An 18,503-nucleotide genomic window follows, 5' to 3' on the forward strand; every position below is an offset into this window, starting at 1 on the left:
GAAGCTTGCTGGCGAGAAAACGAGGCGATACAAAAGGGGGACATCCGGATGCGATGCTCCAAAACGTACGTAGAGGAGGCCCTCGTATTCGATTTTAAATTGTTCATAAATTAAACGATCCTGTTTCGCAACAGTACAAACGCTGTAGTTCATCAAATGTAATCAAATGTAATCTTCAAATACGGCTTATACTGACTTGGTAGGAAAATATTGCCGCTGTTGTGCATATAAAAATAAATTAGCTTACTATGTTGCGACTTTGTTTTATGTCTGTTCGTCTTCATAGAAAGAAATTGGTTTTGTTCGAAAAAGCGAACTGATACTTCTTCCATTAAAATAATTCTACAATGGCGAAAAAGGTTGGTATACTTCTTCATGCTTAGAGAATAGGTAGGAGACACGAGTATAATGTGAAAGAATTTCATATATATAGTCACATTTACATCTTTTTTAATTTCATATAACACAATCGACCAAAAACAGACTTTGTCTGCTAATTAGAATAAAATTACTCGTAATGATATAAAAATATTCATGTACTTTTAAGCTTAGAACAGAATTTAGTGTTTTATACGTTCAAAATATCATCTGTATAAAATGATTTTATCGTAATCTGCGAAATATGAGCCAACGGAAGCTATGACCTATGCGTTTCTTAGTACGACCAAAACTCGGCATTACTTTCGCATCAACGATATTTCGTTCGTGATATCGATACTTCAAAACACAGAAATGTCCATCGACGCGAGAAGTGAAACGAAGACGATAAACGAGGCATACTATCCCCAATGTGTGTTGTCGAACGAAATTGAATTCTGTTTGGTTTTGGAACCATAGGTGTCGCGTTGAGACCAGGGAAACAGGATCGAGAAGGCGTGACGTGTAAAACGCGAGGGCAGGTGTTCGTCGCACGTACGACTGTCCCGTAATAAGATTCTGTGGGTGTGCCAAGCGAAAGCTGCGGCTGCTCGATGAAAAATGGATGTGTCTTTGACTTTTTCTTTATCAAACTGTAGTTAAGAGTGTGAACTAAATAACTCGAGAATCAGGAAGAAAACAAACCGCGAATATTGGAAAAGTATTTAGGTTGTTATTTCTACCGATGAAACGAGAACTAGAATGAAGGTTAACTGGTGCTTAACATCCTCCACGTTTCTTCGTTCGGACAGCATTCCTTTCGAGTGTCCCTCTTAAAAGAACGTATATCTCTGAATCACTGGATATACATACGTATAGATTTCTCATACAAATTTGTATCTAATATTTTAATTTACAATTCGTTAATATATTTTTTATAAAATATTAAATATATCGCTAAATGTAGCCAATTTTTTCCAGTGACAATGAGTATCATATTCTGTTACTCGTATACCTACGGAATAATGAAAGAAAACAGTAGAACCGAAGTGAAATTTAATGTGGTCGGCTTTATGGCTTGTTATTCGAGATTGCATAATACGGCGTCGTAATGAAGTACTGCTTATAGTTAAACGATCGCGAGCGTAACTTCATTCATAAATGTGGGCGGGTGAGGAGGGGGAAATGTTGGAGAGGGGAGGACGTTTGTTACAGCGCGAAACGACGAATCGTATTTCATGTACGACTATTGTATCGAGCGTTGCCTCTCCCGAGTTCTCCTCGACTTTTTCACCCGTTCGCCAGCCACGACGGGGACCGTTATATAAATCTATGACGTCCGCGCTAACAGTTGTCGAACGCTTGTAAATTAGACGAACCATGATTTCCTAAACGTTAATTACTTTTTTTCCTTTCTCCACCTCTCTTTCTCTATCTGTTTATTTTGCCTATTCGTTTCACATCGTTGCACGATAATTCTTTGGCGTGTATTATCCCGCGAGGACATTAAATCGCAAATATCGCAGCAAAACGCATTCATTGGAAAAGTGACCGGTCGCCGCGTCGACTGGAAGATGAAGTTTTGCTATTACACCAATCGGTGCGTCATAAATCGAGCGCGCGCGCGCACATCTCGTGATTCACGATTATAGATGTATCGTAAATCATCGGAGTCCGGGCCGGAATTTTCAAATTACCGTACAATTCGTGTATAATTTTACGGCGCGTGTTGCCACCATATTTTATCGGTAACGGTAATTTCTCATTACCAGCTGAATTTTTCTTCCCCTCCCTTTTATTTTTTATTTGCTTTCTTCTTTCGATATCCCACTTCATTTACGTATTGTAAGAAAACGTCTTTAATATATTATATATTGATAGCATGTTGACTGGCATAGGTGAACGTTAACCTCATAACCTACGATTTACGTTCGAGAATTTTGGGCCGAAAACGTAAACAAGCTCGCGCAGCCTTTGAGCCATTCGCACGACTTGTGTAATACGATGTCCCGTACTATGCCCGTACTATCCCGTACTATAGTTGTGGATTAAGGAGTTATGCTGTTTGCCAGCCACAATGTGAAACCTGAAAGACAAATGTGTATCGTTGTTTTTGTTATGAAGCCTACAATTATATGATTCATTCAAAAGTCACATTGACCATTAATTGGAAAAGAGACAGAAAGGTGATGCTGTTACAAACACTGTTGCTTAGAATTCACCATTATTTGCGTCATCTGGACTTACAGAAATAAATCATTTTGTTGTTGAAAATCTTAATCGTGTACTTACGTAATGAAATGAAGAAATTAATAAAAGGTGTTGATCAGTTAACATTGATATCAAAAGTAATATGTAATAAAAGAAAGAATAAGAAGAAAGAGGAGAAAGAAAAAGGTATCCAGTACGAACGACCGATCTTTGATAGTATTTCATCGAGACAAAGAATCTGAAATATCCAATACACGTTTCACTGCAAAAAATTGTCGCACGAACGAATCGAGAACGTCGGAATAAGAGTTTCTTTGAATTTATTGGCTGGTAGGTGATTGGCCGCTCCCAAAGGTAGACTTTCTTTCCCTCTTTTATTTTTTCACATTCACGTCCCTACGAAATTTGATTCTCGAGATATCTCCGCGCCAGCATTAAACGAAAAACTCTCCTCGATGACGTTACGTCGCGTGCTAGCCAGTCGCCTGTGCTACACGATCCCGCAAGCTGTAAATCAGCGGAACAATGAACTCGGCGTAGTAAACGTCCACCTCGATATAATTTATTTTCGAACGAAAGCGATAATTAGTCCCGACAGTGGAACTTTCTCGGCGAAACTGTATCATTCGTGATTTTTGCAACAAGATCGACTGACAAGGATCGGCCGTGTCTTGCCGCATCCATACATCATGGTCGCGCTATACGGACGGAACAATAATTTGTAGAAAGACGTATACATCATCCCTCATCGGTGCATTCCGATAGATTGCATTGATATCGAAGAAAATGAATGCCAAGATATCGACGCGAATAATTTTGTGATCGCCGACGTGACGAATTAATTAATGAATTACAGAAATTATTCGGTGCTTGTGTCAATAAAAATCTATATATACTTCGTAATCATTCATTGATTATAAAATTGTTAATATATTGTGATGATTAATGTAGATATTTAATGCGATATTTCATTAATGGTTTGTGTTATCACGTATTTAGAGGAAAAGAAAATTCGCTACCAGTCGAATGAACGTTTCATCATTTTATTCATGCCATTTTCAGGTTTCATTACAATCAATCGTTCAATGTAGTATAGTTAGTCGTCATTTTATAACAGTCTGCATGATATAACTTTGCTTAAAAGATAATGTTCTTTAAATATTTCGGAAATATCTCATATATCTTTACTCGTCATTTAAATTTTCAAAAGCGAACAAATTTTAGGACATTTTAACTAAAAAAGACAGGATAGACGATCTACTTGCTATTTAATGTATTAAACATGACACCTTGCTTACAAAATTACAAAAAACACAAGAATACGAATGCTTATACATCCTCCTTATTGTGTACCGTTCCAAGAATACGTCTGGCAGCGCAATGGCATGCAAGAAGTAGCCGAAGCAAATTACTGAAAATGAGAGTTGAATCGATAAACAGCACTAAAACGATCGTACCATACCAATATCGCAAGAAATAAAAGTCGGACTGTGGTTAAACCGTGGATTAAAAAGCAGGGAAAAAATGTCGAGCTTCTAATTATCGACCAAATTTGTCGCTGCGAACAGACGATTCTTCGTGGACCACCCTGTTTCGAATTCCACGACTCGTTCTCCCCACCACTGCGGCTGCGGACCAGCGATAGAGGAACACTTATCGCGTTCGTGCCGGTATGACCTAAGTTAGGTATGTACGGCCGTCGAGCTCGCCAGAGAATACAGAGAACATCTCTGCTTCTCTTCGTTTTCTTTTCTCCTTGTTTCTCTCCCTTCCCCTTCTTCGGTATTCTCTTTCTCGTTGGTTGTTCGTCCTTTTCCCTCTACGTCGCTCGTATGTTTACTCGTCGTTACCATCGTCGTCGCCGCCGCTTCTGTTTCTGCAGTGGGCTCTTTATACTCGACCACACGCGTACACACGTATATAACGCACACGCGTTCAACGTATATACGCCTCGGTCGTATTTGGAACGCTATATGCGCCACGACGCGCGACGCATCGTCGGCACACGCGTGTACGTAAATGCGTCGCGAGTAGCCGCTCAACGGGAGAGAGAAGATAAGCGTGCAGGAAAGTGCGTTTAGCGCAAGCACGCGCGTGTTTCGGCCACGCACGCGCTCTACCCCTGTTTGCGTTTCGCGCTCGTGTACACATACCCAACGAGGGTAATTAGCAACAGTGTGGCGCGATTTTTGAACGCAAGACGGATGAAGAGTTATTGGTTTTATTTTGGTTGAGTGTTGGTTGAGGTAAACATGAATCGTGAAGTGGTCGGTGGTGGTTAGTTTTTTGGATAATGTATTTTGGATCAGTAAATAGTTACGTATGGCTGACCATGTACTTAAATTTAAAATTTGATCTTGTACTTGAGCTTGAATTTGAACTTGAATTTGAACTTGAATTTCAATTTGAATTCAAAATGTAATCAACTCCAAGCTAAGCTAACATACTACGACGATATATGAATTAATGTTAAAAATCAAGGCTATTCTTTCAGCTAAAACATTAGAACGCGCTTTTTTGATTTTTTGAGTAGAAAAGTTACAATAAACAAAAAACAGGTTTGAACGATCAATTCATTTTCGACCAAATTACGTTGAATAAACACCTAGCAAGTAATAGGTGTTACCCGTGAATACCATCAATTTAACTGAATATTTTAGTTGGCGCTTTTTTATTCTGTACAAAATAAAAAAGAATAAAAAGGAAATAGCGTCACAATACAGGTTTTATGTGACAAATTAAAAAGCACGCGTTAAATAAACGCGCGTTTGAAAGGATGCAAGGCACATATAATTCGCATGCGTTCGCGTCGGAACCACAGACACGTGACACTCACATGTCTATTGGGAGATCGTATCGTCTGACTTTATATTATATGTTCCTCCTACCTAGAAAGTCATTTCTCATCGTGAGCTTTGGTACACGTATCTACATACATACGTGTGAATTCATATATGTGTGTATGTATATGCATACAATTGGTTTGCGTTACCGACGTGCGGTTGGATCAAGCAATACGACGAATTGTCAGTGATTTCGAGGAAAGACAGAGAGAGAAAGAGGAAAATGTGAGCATCACGTGTGTCGGCATTCAACTTGTTTGAACCTAGGAAACGGTCATCAATTAAAACTAAAGCATTTCCTCTCATGCAAAGAGGAAGCGCAGTAGTCATCATGATCGTCGTTTTATGAATACATCATTATCGATTATATTATTGTTTTCCTTTCCACTATCTACGGTTTGTAGTTATCAAATTAGGACATAGGACGAAAGAAAGAGATTTCATTTTTCTAATTGTTATACAATATATTCATTTGTATTATACACGTGTTACGTTAAATTGGACGATCATGTATATGTAGCAATTATTTCATTTATTTCGCTTGTTACAATAATATATCGAAGAATATGACTATATTCTATCTGAATGCCATTGAAAATGTCTCGAGCTTGATCAAATCATCTGTATGTATATTCATCTTTGGCTACTGTATTATTCGATTGCAGAATAAAAATTCAGAATATTCATTGAGATAATGACCACATAAAATACACATATGACATACATGGTGTATGGTGTTGAAGGCAGAGAGAGAACGCAAATTATCAATGCGTGTATGAATAATAGCAGTTTTGTAGGTTTTGTACATTAGTAGTTTGATCATATGAAATGGCATTCATGATATTCAAATAGTTTTATAAAGCAAAGACTGAAACCATTTATCGCACGAATCGTTCGATAAATTCTATAGAAAGAGGAAAAACAGAAAAGAGACTCGCTATATAGATAATCTTTCGAAAACGAAGCAATCGTGAGACGTGTCTCTCAAGGGAGAGGTTACACGATGGAAGGATGATCAACCTTGCGCAAGGTGATCGATCGCGATATTCGATCTACGAGAATGGCGTAGGTGTGTATATAGTAGGGAGTCGATGGAAATTTGCGAATTTTCTTTTGCTAGCTTTTTTGCCGTTCGATTCGATCTCTGTTGCCCGCCACGTTATACGGTGGCTCATATCAATGTACATATTATGTGCGCTCCATAAAACATTTTGAAATTTCAGTCAATTATTTATATTAGTAGCCACGATATTTAACGAGACCATCACCAACACTAATTATATTTTTAATATCAACGTTCTCGTTGTATAGTAATTTTTTACCAAGTGAATGTTTGCGATAGATGTTTTGTACTTCTACATACATTTTCCGATTGGTTTCAAATTTTACCAACGTAGCGATAATACTCGTATCCCATTTAATCAAATTTCAAAAGTTTAACACGCATAATATGTTCGTAAAACTTCTCTGTGGTTATGAATGTAGATATGTATATTTCTTTTTCTCAACTAGTTTCGCACACATTGGCCGATTTCGCTAAACATTTCCTCTCCCTTCACCTCTTTAATCATCTCTCGACCAAACATCATTAATTCTGCACGGCTAGTGTTGCGCGTTAACGTTAGATTTATTCGCATTCCGCTCGAACTTCGATTCGACTAATCCAGGCAAATTGCTATAATCAATCAGATGAGTTCGCTTTTGATTTCCCAGTGCTCGTACAGCGTTAAACGTGGAAAGGCAGAATATTCTAGTTTAACAAAAAAGATAAAAAGAGAGGAAAGTAGGGAAAAAAGAGACATCTTTTACGCGTTTCACGCGATTGACTCTAGCGCCAAAGCTCCCTGTGTTGCATAACAATAACAGCGACCAATTTTATGGTATAGATTTTTTTTCAACCATCCGTTACATAACAGCGACACGTGATGTAAAGTGCTGTTACAGGAGAAGCATTTAAATCGTGATGTATCGCGTTGCCGCGAAAGCATCGATATCACGGCACGCAATACAAACATAGAAAAGAAACTTATCGGTACTTTAAGTTGGCGTGTACCGTAATACATACAACTCCCCTACCTTTTCAAGTTCAAATTCAAATTTATGCGAAGAGCGAAGCACACTGTAACTGAGATCGTCAAAATTTGTCGCTAGTCATGATAAAGAAACGTCGCATGCCGAGATAAAGAAACTGAAAAACATATGGCTACGTTAGAATTTGAAATCTTGGTTACTGATGTTAATACAATAGAACTCCACTTATTGGAACGAAATCTTAGTTAATGATCGATCGACTGAACTTGTGCTGGTTGAATTTATTTATCCGAATGTAAGTTACTATTATGCGAACGAAAAATAATAGATATTGGTGAGCTCCTTCTATTCTATGAACTCCAATTACATGTATCGACTGTTCGTCCCTGGAAAAGTTCAAATAAATACAGTTCCACTGTAGAGACTCGGTAATACCTTATGTGACGTACATAGGTATACGTGTGCGTATTAACATTAAGGTTTATATTTGCATTGAATTTTTTTCAATTTGTCGAAGTAATAATACATTTCTCTCTTATTCTTTTTTATTGTGTAGAATCCCAAAATAGAATCTATTGGATTGCCACCTAATGACAAAATCCGCAATCACTTAGTTGCCAATCCAGTACATTCTATTTTAGGATTCTACATTGCCACCTAATGACAAAATCCGCAACCATTTAATTGGCAATCAAATAGTAGAGATAGGTACTGTTCTAAGTTAAATTACGATTGTAAGATATCGGTCAATGTTTAAGATATAAGCTTGCTATGTCGTACTGTACCGGCGCGATTTTTTGATTTCATACTCATTTACATTAAAGGTTAATGGTACATATATAACGTACAATAGGGATTTGAACAGCAGACAGTAAGATATAATATGAATGTAACTGCGCGTTCGATCGAGTGTAGCTCGAGCTACATACATTTAACAAGGACTGAATAATTGTTATCTGCAACAGAACAGTTCCGATAACTGAATGGTTTCGATAATAGGTTCACTAGCTGTCCCTTCCACCTGTTCTTATTAATATCGATAATAGGAGTTGACGCTCAGAAAATTGAAATCGAGCACGTCTGTGTGTCTTGTCTGAATTGATTCAACTCGTTTGCAATTCATTTCAAATACAAACAAATAATAGTTTTGTTACCAATTTGTATATTTGAAACTCTACGTCAACTTGTTCCTATGTGATAAAACTTCATTTATCTGAAACCATCGGTGATAAACTTTGGATAATAATAGAAGTTTGATAATTATCCCTGTTATCTATGATTTTTCACTCATATAGTAAGATTTCGCATTCAAATAAGAACATTCGATCAATAAGAATTTATTTAATCGGCTATTAAATAACATTATGGTATGTGTATACCAATGTGTCGTCCGTGCAAATAAATTAAGAATGAAATTCTGCGCGTTCAAAATTTATCCGACTCTCTGTAACCCTACCGTTTTACCTGCGGGTTAACCCGAGCATCGAAGGTTAATTATACCGCCGCTAGGAGGAAAATATTTCATCGTCTGGGTGGAATCCTTGGTGAATAGACCCACCTACTCGGATCCTTCGGCACGACGACGAGAGACCGTTGCTTTGAGGCCCCGGTTCGCCGAAGGGCAACGTGATTCATGATCGCCGACGATGATTCACAGCTCTGCCGTGACGTTTCCTCGTTCGACGCGCAGAAGCGTACTGGCTCGTGGGAGAAAATGTCGTTTGCGCCTCCTTTTCCTTCCTGTGCGTTCTCGTTCACCGTCGTTGTATACCAACGGTGTTTCACCTCGATCGAAGATTATTCCTCAACGGCTTTGATCGCTGTTCTTAGCTAATCTCCGTGATTGATGTTTCGAGAGAAAGAGATATCACATCCTTTCTGCAAGAGTGATATACAACTCGGAAAAATGTAATGCGTTTTTCTGTGAGGAAATACTTTAGAATTGCGGACCGTAAAGTGAGAATAATAAAACCTACGCTTTATATTATTTTATGAAATTTATTAATTCTGCCATGTTTATTGGTTCATTTTTTTATTCGTATTATGGAATTGTTATGCAATTATGTATTTTGCAATCGTTAAAAATCCTGTTTAATTTAATGGAAAACTTTCTCATTTCAATTCTATGCTACAATTGAAGAGTTCATAGCAACAGGAAGGTAGTGCTATATTGAAATTGTAGGTATTTATTGGAAAGAAAGCTGTAGGTTTCTTATTGAAAAGTACAGGAGCTTATTACTACGAATTAATTGAAATTAATTGAAAAAGTGATTTGCTTGTGTTTATTCAGTGTCAGTTTCAATCGAAAAATATGATCTATTGTGAATTCGTCACATTTTAAGAGAAGCTTTGATCGTATCTATTTATTCTCACTAATATGTTTTTAATTGATCACGTTTATAAAGCGAGTATCTAGTCTTCACTTCATACGACTGTATCTCTACCTTCCATCAACCTCTTAAAGATTGTGTTGCAGTTGTGTTACGGCACTCGATATATGGATATGTGAGAGGACGTAACCGGCGCGGCGTGTTTAAAGCATCGCGTGAAAGTATTCCAACCTCCTTTCTCCTCTTAAAGCTGCCCGTAATTCGTCGTAAAGATCGCTCGTCTTTCACATACACAAAGGTGTTTTTTGTCCGAAAACACGGAGGTGTCGAACAAGACTTCCCCTGTCGTATAATGGCTGCGGCGTATTCCAAGGAACTTCCTGCCACGGTTATCGTTTCGATCTTCCACGAGTCGCGTGATCGTATTCACGGGCTTGTATCTCGAGCAAGTTGGCGTGCCTTTGCTCTAACGCGTAATTTACTTCCTTCATAGAGGCAAGTTTCGCGGTAAAGCGCGAAAATTTGCCGGCCCTTCGGTCTCCGCATTGTTTTCTTGCGTTCCTCGTTGCTCTTGTATGAGCGTGGTTCTCAGCTCGTAAATCAAATCGACGGAAAGTCGAGTCATTAATTACGACCGATAATCATTGATAGCTAAGTACGAGATAGGCCAATACGTATATCTAAAAGTAACTAGGAGTTCTCCTTGCTGGTGTAGTTCGATCGAAGGAATCTTATGGTCTTGGAATGATCTTATGGTCCTTGTAATTATAAAACTAGGTAAAAGTTCACAATTTTTATATACAGGTTCATGAAAGTATCCGAAATCTTGCGGACAGCTCTTGTCACTGTATTATGTACGGCGCTGCCTGAGCCCACACATTTTTTATCGGCAAAGATCTACCGATATACTGGCTATACTGACTGACTGTTTTTACATGCTTAGAATGTCAACATTCAGTTGTTTTGCTAATCATTTGTCACAAGAATGCGCAAGGCTTCATTACCCTGATAACATAACAAAAACATTTGTCTCCGGCTGCTGAAGTCATCGATTCGATCGAAAAAACATGAAAACGAGATATCTCGTGACTCGGCCAGAACGTTTGGCTTGCTAAAAACGAGATATCTCGTGACCCGTACGTAATGTGTAACATTTCAGTAGCACTGTTATGAAACTCGACTATTATGATTATATTGGTAAACGAAAACAAAAACATACATACCTGCAAGGACACAGAAATGACAAAAAACCATTAAAGCATGGAGTTGATCAATTTGGTTCTCGAAAGACATATATATATATATATATGTAAGATCGTAATAGATTAGGGATTAGATAATAAGATTCAGGGATCGATTCTGTAGTGTGAAAATCGAGTTTTTATTATGAAGTAATTAATAAAATACAAAAATAAACAACAATTAATATGCGTCTATAACAATAAATAACAATAATTATATAAACGGGAAATAACAAGTCTTTGGTACAATGTTTATTTGAAAATTGAGAATCGATTTTCAACGTCCTGAGCTACCGATCTTTCTTCTCCAGTCTTTAAAATCTTAAATAACTATTCTGTAACCTTGTCTGTCTCTAATGTAACTCTCTATCCGTTCGTTCGGGAAAAACGTGCTTCTTAAAATGGTCGTCCATAAAACAAAAGAAGATCGCTCTGTCCGTGAAACACAGCCTGTCGTGCTACCCGTAAAACAAAAAGAATCCCTATCCTACATGAACTCTAGGGAGTTTACATATATATTATTGAGATATGTGTAATTTGACACTAGATTAACTGCGTAGTAGTGACACACATATATGAGTATGAGTGTATAGAGTATGTGCGTGCACAGCGTCTCGTTAGACAGAAGAACGCAACTGTTCCGTTGGTAGTGTGGTAAAGAAGATGGTGAGACAAAGAGAGTGCTGAGACGCGTGCTAACCTGTATCGACGAATATTTTATAAATCACATATTAATTTATTTCGGTGATTAAGATCCACGATTCTCAATATATATATATATATATATATAAAAGTCGAACTGTTTGATTAGAAATATGCAAAATTAGATAGTATAGAACTGTACTTCGTACCTGTATAAAAATTGAAAATTTTAGGAAGGGCGGCTTTGTGGTTACGAGACGCAACGTATAGCGATCGACGTGGAAGAGATATATGGTCCGTTCGAGTTTGTTAGGCAATGTTAGGAACATCATCGATGCCTAATGGCGACAAGTGAAAGCAGCGTTTGAAAATATAATGATCGTTAAGTAAGTCTTCTCGGTTTGCTCTAACGATCGGTTTTCCTCTCGTCGTTTCTTCAACGTTCACGTTTGCAAATCCTGGCGCGTTTCTTGAATGATTCGCTGCAATTTCACGATCCGTTCTTTTTCCGCAGATATCTATAATTTTACAGAGGAATCACAAATAACCACGATACCTCACGATTCTTTACGTTATAGAAATTCTGGGCTAACGTCCAACCGACAATAACGACATAAACGTCGAGACCGAAATAGCGTTAAGCAAACTAGAAAAGCAAACGATATGTAGAAATACAAGAGCGGAGTGACTGTAGTCATTCTGTTTATCGCTCGTGCATATTGAAAGAAAATTAACGACAGACGATAAAACGGATTTTATTTGTTTGATGTTTACCGTGTAATTGTCTTAAGTATTTGAACACGATAGAAAAAGAATTGAATAATTGAGTGATCAGGAAAAAAACATAAATACGTTTCTATTGATTTTCCGATTGTAATGTCGTTTTATGATCAAACAAGATTTTAATATAATATAATTGAAAAGAATAGATAGGTCCTGAGATGTACATTATTCTTGAAGATAGCTGATAAATTGAATTGTGGAATACTGTTTCGTGGAAGATAAACATTTTGATGATAAAATATAATAAGTAATGTTTATATTACCGTTAAATGAAAACTGTCGAAGAAACAGCATTTATTGCACCAATAACGTCATGACGGGAAAAAGTTTAGTCTGAAAACCAAATACAAAGGCAATTTTGGTAATATGAAATAAATTGACAACATGGCAAATCTTAAAACTGCTTTTCTGTAAAAAGAAGAAATGTGACTTTTGGTGTTTTTCCTCTACAGTCCCCAATTTTTTCGCTACTCCATTGTCTAGTCTAGTCCGACGTGTCACACGTTTCCGTTTAATTTCCCCGCGATCGTATTCAGCGCGAATCTCCGTGTTCAAATAGAGGACTAACGATGCTCGACGATAGTGTATGACTTTAATATGTCGCGGAAGTGCGACAAAGCGGCCAGTAGGGGCGCTGGTTCGCGTACAAATTGAAAACGCGAGGTATTAAGAGACGGACATTTTAATATGAATAGCCCGGCGCCCGCGTAATCGAAAAATTAATAACGCATCGCGAGTAGTCCTCCGCGGCGTACTTTATAGACGGGGGAGAAAAGAGACATCGTGTAAACGTAACATACGGGAAAACACACGGTTCCCGTCTCTGTCCACGGTACGCTGTGTAATTTAATCAGCTGCACGTCTAATTTGGGAATTAATAATAGCCCGTTACTAATATTTGAACTATAGCGGAGCGTGGACACAATACGTTTCGTATACTCTTCGCGGTCGCGGCCCACCTCGAAACAAAGGTTAATGGCGACTTCATACAAAGTCCAACGTATGGCGTCGTCGCGATGCGAAAGCACGCGGTAATGAAATTACAGTAAATAACATACAGAGAGCAGTAGAGTAAAAAAGGGAGAGAGACATAGCCGTACACGGTAAAGAAAGAGATATAGCAAGAAATAGTACGAAGAGAAAGGAGAAAAGCACGCGGCCAATGCGCGCATGGGCCTGGTAATTTCGCTGGAAACTGGCGAGAGTCCCTGGCCGAGTATCGTTCGGAAGCCATTTTCGCGTTGCTTCGTTTCGTCGTCTCTTTGGCATCGCCTTTTGGTCCGCGTTCCCTGCTCCTCCTCTCGCTTCCCAGCGATCCTGCTGCCTCTCCTTACCCGCGCAAAGCCCCGATCTTTTTCCATCTTTCTCTCTCCTGGCTGTGAACGCGAGCCGAACTGCAGGTGTCTGTGCTGTGCGGACTTCTCTCGTTCCGTCTTCCTCGTTCTTACCGCTACGCCTGATTCTCGTCCTCCCTTTCGCGTTGTTTCTGAAGCGCGCGCGACCGAGCAAAAGGAGATAGAGAAAGAGGGTACCAGGCGGTAGTACACCGGAGCGAACGAGAAAGAGAAGATCGCGTCTACGGTTACGAGAAGAAAGGGTGAAAGGAGAAGGGAGAGGCGCTTCGGGCAAAAACGTAGCGCGGAGATGGTGTCGTTGCTCGTGGACCGTGGCCGAAGAACGCCGAGTCGACGACGAGTCGACTCAACCCTCCGCTCGTTCGTCGTTTTCTCTGTTTCGTCGAGCAAAATGGAACAGGCTGTGCAGAATCCGCCGAATGTTATTTCGCCTCGCGTTTCACCACCTTATGACGACGAGGCAACGTATCGAAATACGAGAACTATAGGGAATTTCGGGCTTCACGGATGACGCTCTGCTATTCTAACTACTATGCTATAGCACTCTCGTTTAGACTCGATTCGTGTAACTGCGTAAAGGCTACGTAGAAAGCTGGAGAAAAGTTTTCGCGATTTCAGTTGGCCATTTTCTTCCGTTTTAACTTCCAACGTGGATCTTTCCTTCCAATCGCGCCATCAATATCTTGAAAATCGACTAAAATTGACGCATCGAGTTTACGATATCGGGAAACTATATTTATCGAGTTTATATTTATATGCATGTATCGCGTGAAAAGATAGGATAGACAGCTCTGTGACAATTTGAGAACTTGTAAGAACGACACTATGTGAATAAGACACCGGAATCGTTGATATAGCTTTTCTCAATGATAGATTCACCAACAATGTCGAATTCCTTGAGATCGTGGCTAAAGAATGCAGGCTCGGCTCGTCGAGCGTCTCCTTCTCCTTCTCCTCCTTTCTTTCGTCAGCGTGTTATTGTCGACCATGGGGCTACCGACAACGAGCATACGTATGCCGAAAAACTTATTCAACCTCTTGCTCGTGGGCGTTTCCTTAAAGGAAACATTCCTTTGCGAGAATTATCTCCTATAAAATCGATTCTATATACAGTGGCTGGTGAAAATATTTAAACACTTGCGGAAACCTCTTACGAATATATCTTGCGCGATAATGCGAAATATTTTGGAATTTTATTACCATTGTAACGATAAATGGCTATTATGATTATGTTGGTAACTTTCGGAACAAAGATAAAAATGCATATATAACATCAATAATCCATTACATTAATAAGCTGTAGAACCGTTTTTAATGTTGAGTATGATCTTAAGGTGCCTATTTATACCGTATATGTATTCATTTCCTTGCTGAACATATTTTGTGATAACTATCTTGTAACTTGCATGTACATTTTCACATTTGTTTAAACTTTATGAATATAATCATTAGACCGGGAATACTTATGCATCTGTAAATCTGCGATCATAGGAAATTTAAAATTTGAAAAATGCTCAGAATGCATATTATATGCAAAAATATGTAAGATAATCAGATTACAGTATTTGTTACATCTTTTATCTAAAAATTTCTCTTTAGATTCAGTTTTTAAAATTCTATGTATAAAAATACAAATTTACATCGTAGTGGCGTGCCATTATAGCGTTAATTAAATTTCAACCTATTTTATATTACGCGATATATTTAAAATTCTCCTTTGATGAGTGTCTTCTCTCATATGTTAAGTTAATCACTTCTTACACGTTATAAAGAAAGAGAAAGAGAAAGCCGACTATTCAAGTCAGGTATCGAAACATAGTTACGATGATATATTTCAATAGGTATTTCAGTCGGTCGTAGATGGTTTCCTGCGACTTTACAATCGGAAATGCTCAGGTAAACGCTCGTTGAACGGTGAATCGCTAACCGTCGACATTAAAATATAGAACAAGCGCAAAGGTCGGATGTAAGTATTTCAGTTCACGCTACAATTAGAACGCGTCTAAGTGTCTGGCAATTTTATACGTTCATCATACTTGTACAATAGCGATGGGATCAAGTACTACGTCGCAAGTAGGCTCGAACATCGCCCAACTAGCGCTTTGACTGCCACGCCGAAATCACATGTTTCTCTCAGGACGCCACGGGAGTATTTTTATTATTCAAAGCATATAGTGGCAAAATAATAATAAATTGATGATGTAACAACATTCTTTATCAATGGACTGGTTATCTTATTGGCGTCTTGGTAACAGTTAATAACATATTATAACAAGGCTTCGTTTATTTTGACAAACCATTCGTATTCGTTATTTCCTCGTAAATAAAACGCCCAGAATATATTGTCGAAACGTGTAGAAGATATTAGTAAATAGTATTTGCTCATTCTATACGTAATAGTAAGATGAACAGACAAGCGTGACATTTTTATTATTTGGACGAAACATTCGGGTGAAATTGTAGAGGTCCGTAAAAAAAATTATGTTTGTGATAAACCAATGGTAGTGGTAGATTACAACAGAGGAAAATGTGCTATAGATTTATCGGATCAAATGATAGCATATTCTACATCACATAGAAGAACCCTCAAATGGTATATAAGATTAGCTTTAGAGTTGTTGTTAAATACATTAATTTCAAACGCGATGATACTCTATAAATAAGCAACGAAAACAAAAATCAAGGTATCAGTTTTTATAATGGCACTCGCAATGCACCTTACATAGCGCCATTCATCAGAGCCGTCAAATATATTTATTCGATAAAGATTGCGGTACGAAATGAGAAGAAAGAAGGGCAAGCGTACCTGGCACGAAAATTTTGCAGAGAGTGCTATAAAATAATGTTAAACAGTTAGGATCAAAAATTGCTAAGAATCGGACCAAAAAGGTGACCACCTATTGTCCAGATTGTATCGATGAGCCACGTTTATGTTTAAAGTGTTTTAACACAGTGCACCGTTAGATGCAAGATTTGTTCTCTTTTTTTTTTTTTATTGATGTTCTAATAAAAATGTTTAATCGTTCAATGGGGCACTTTTTATTTCAAAGTATCTTCTATTTATCGATCATATTTAAAATGCCCCAACTGTCAATTTTCATTCAATTTTTACAATTGTAAGTTCAAAAGCTCCGGTCACCAGTAACCACTGTGGTTGCGTCACAGGAGAAACCACGTGGCAGTGAAAGTGCTAGATTCAGGAAAAAAGTATTACATACTACTTTGTACAAATAGAATAGAACACGGGTAGATTAGGTACCAGATTTTATGAGCGCGTTACCAAAAATGATTTACCGTCAATTTTCTTCACCATTTTCTGCAATCTATTTTCTGAACTAAAATTTATAGAGATATCGTTTGTCGTTTACGATTCTGTATAATTTTTCCAAAATCTGTAACAAGAATTCCATGAAATGGAATCTGTATAGACGTTCGTATTCTGCCCGCGAGTGGTGCTTGTTCGAATCCTATGAATCGAATCTTTGATATTAAATTCCACTCGGATTTGTTAGTATGCGTTTAAATATTGAACTTGATGCCATCGTCATCGCACAACTTCCTTCTCCGCTATCTTTTCTTTTCCACATTAAACTTGTTAATTCCTTAACAAAGAGATTCGTTGAATCCCGTAAGATGTTGTAAATGAAGTTGTTATCGGTCGATTCGAAGGACGATACGAAGAGAGAAGCATTTTCTCGGGGGATCCGTGGTTCACGGAATCGAAAAACGTATTAACATCGGCGTATCGTAATACGCTATTAATCACTCTTGGAGAAGAGTGGAAGCGGAACCGTGGCAGACGAGAGACACGATCCGTTAGCATGGTAACAGAGAGAGAAAGAGAGGGAGAGAGAGAGAGAGAGAAGCAGAGAGCAGACGTCGGGTAATTAGGCTGAGCCAAGGGAAAGAGATTGTGCAAATTATTAAGATATCGAGATAGTAATAGAGCGATATGTTTTATAATGGTCGCGTGGAGGACATGCGCGTTGTGAACGCAACGCAATTACTCGTCCCGCGGGGGACGTAATTCAATTCACGAAGGAAGCAGCGGGTTGTATTCACCGGGAGCTCACGTATATCCCCGGCTTCATTTCAATTTTCACTGATAGAAAACATTCCTCCTTCAATCTTTTGTATCTGGCATAAGCGTAATTAAATACGCCGCACGCCGAACTGTAATTACGCAATTATCCTATCGTAGAATTAGCGAAATCATAGACCGTTTCGGAGCACTTAGCATCGTAGAAACGCGATACTACCGTCCATTTTAGATAAAACCGAAAAGTCGGCGGCGAGCAACGAAAATCAAACGATTTTCTCATAAGCGAAGACCAGCGAAAAAGAACATGTACATGATAAGTACACGTTTCTGATGTGTTCTTTATATTCGTGTCATTTTATGACGGGCAGCGAATACTTTAACATAAAACAATAAAAAGTGGAATAAGTCTGTTAGATTCAGAGATGTACAGTGGCTACAAAAATTATTTGTATCTCTATTTTCTAACGAAGCGGCTTTTTTCTCTCATTTGTTTTTCTTGTTCCCATAGTATTAAATTTGTGTAGTCGTATGAAAGTATATTACCGAATGACATCAAATTTAATATACATACTTGAACATCATTAACTACGATGTAAATGCTGTAATAAATGCAATGACGCACATACTTTTTATAGCAACCGTAATTGTTAATAATTAACGAATATGTA

The 18,503-nt window shown here is 38.2% G+C and overlaps 1 protein-coding gene and 1 long non-coding RNA gene across 18 annotated transcripts in view; one reads left to right on the forward strand and one right to left on the reverse strand.

Annotated features, from left to right (window-relative positions):
- The window catches only part of LOC100644320 (bromodomain adjacent to zinc finger domain protein 2B), a 214,106-nt gene that overhangs the window by 17,380 nt on the left and 178,223 nt on the right, over nucleotides 1-18,503 (forward strand). The window lies entirely within an intron of this gene.
- On the reverse strand, nucleotides 11,663-13,041 carry LOC125384936. Its single transcript, XR_007223789.1, has 3 exons — nucleotides 12,702-13,041; nucleotides 11,865-12,173; nucleotides 11,663-11,713 (listed from the first exon to the last, which is right to left on the reverse strand). It is a non-coding gene; the product is annotated as an uncharacterized LOC125384936 (long non-coding RNA).

Source organism: Bombus terrestris, chromosome 1 (genome assembly GCF_910591885.1).
Source record: "Bombus terrestris chromosome 1, iyBomTerr1.2, whole genome shotgun sequence".
In the NCBI taxonomy this organism is placed as follows: Eukaryota; Metazoa; Arthropoda; class Insecta; order Hymenoptera; family Apidae; genus Bombus; species Bombus terrestris.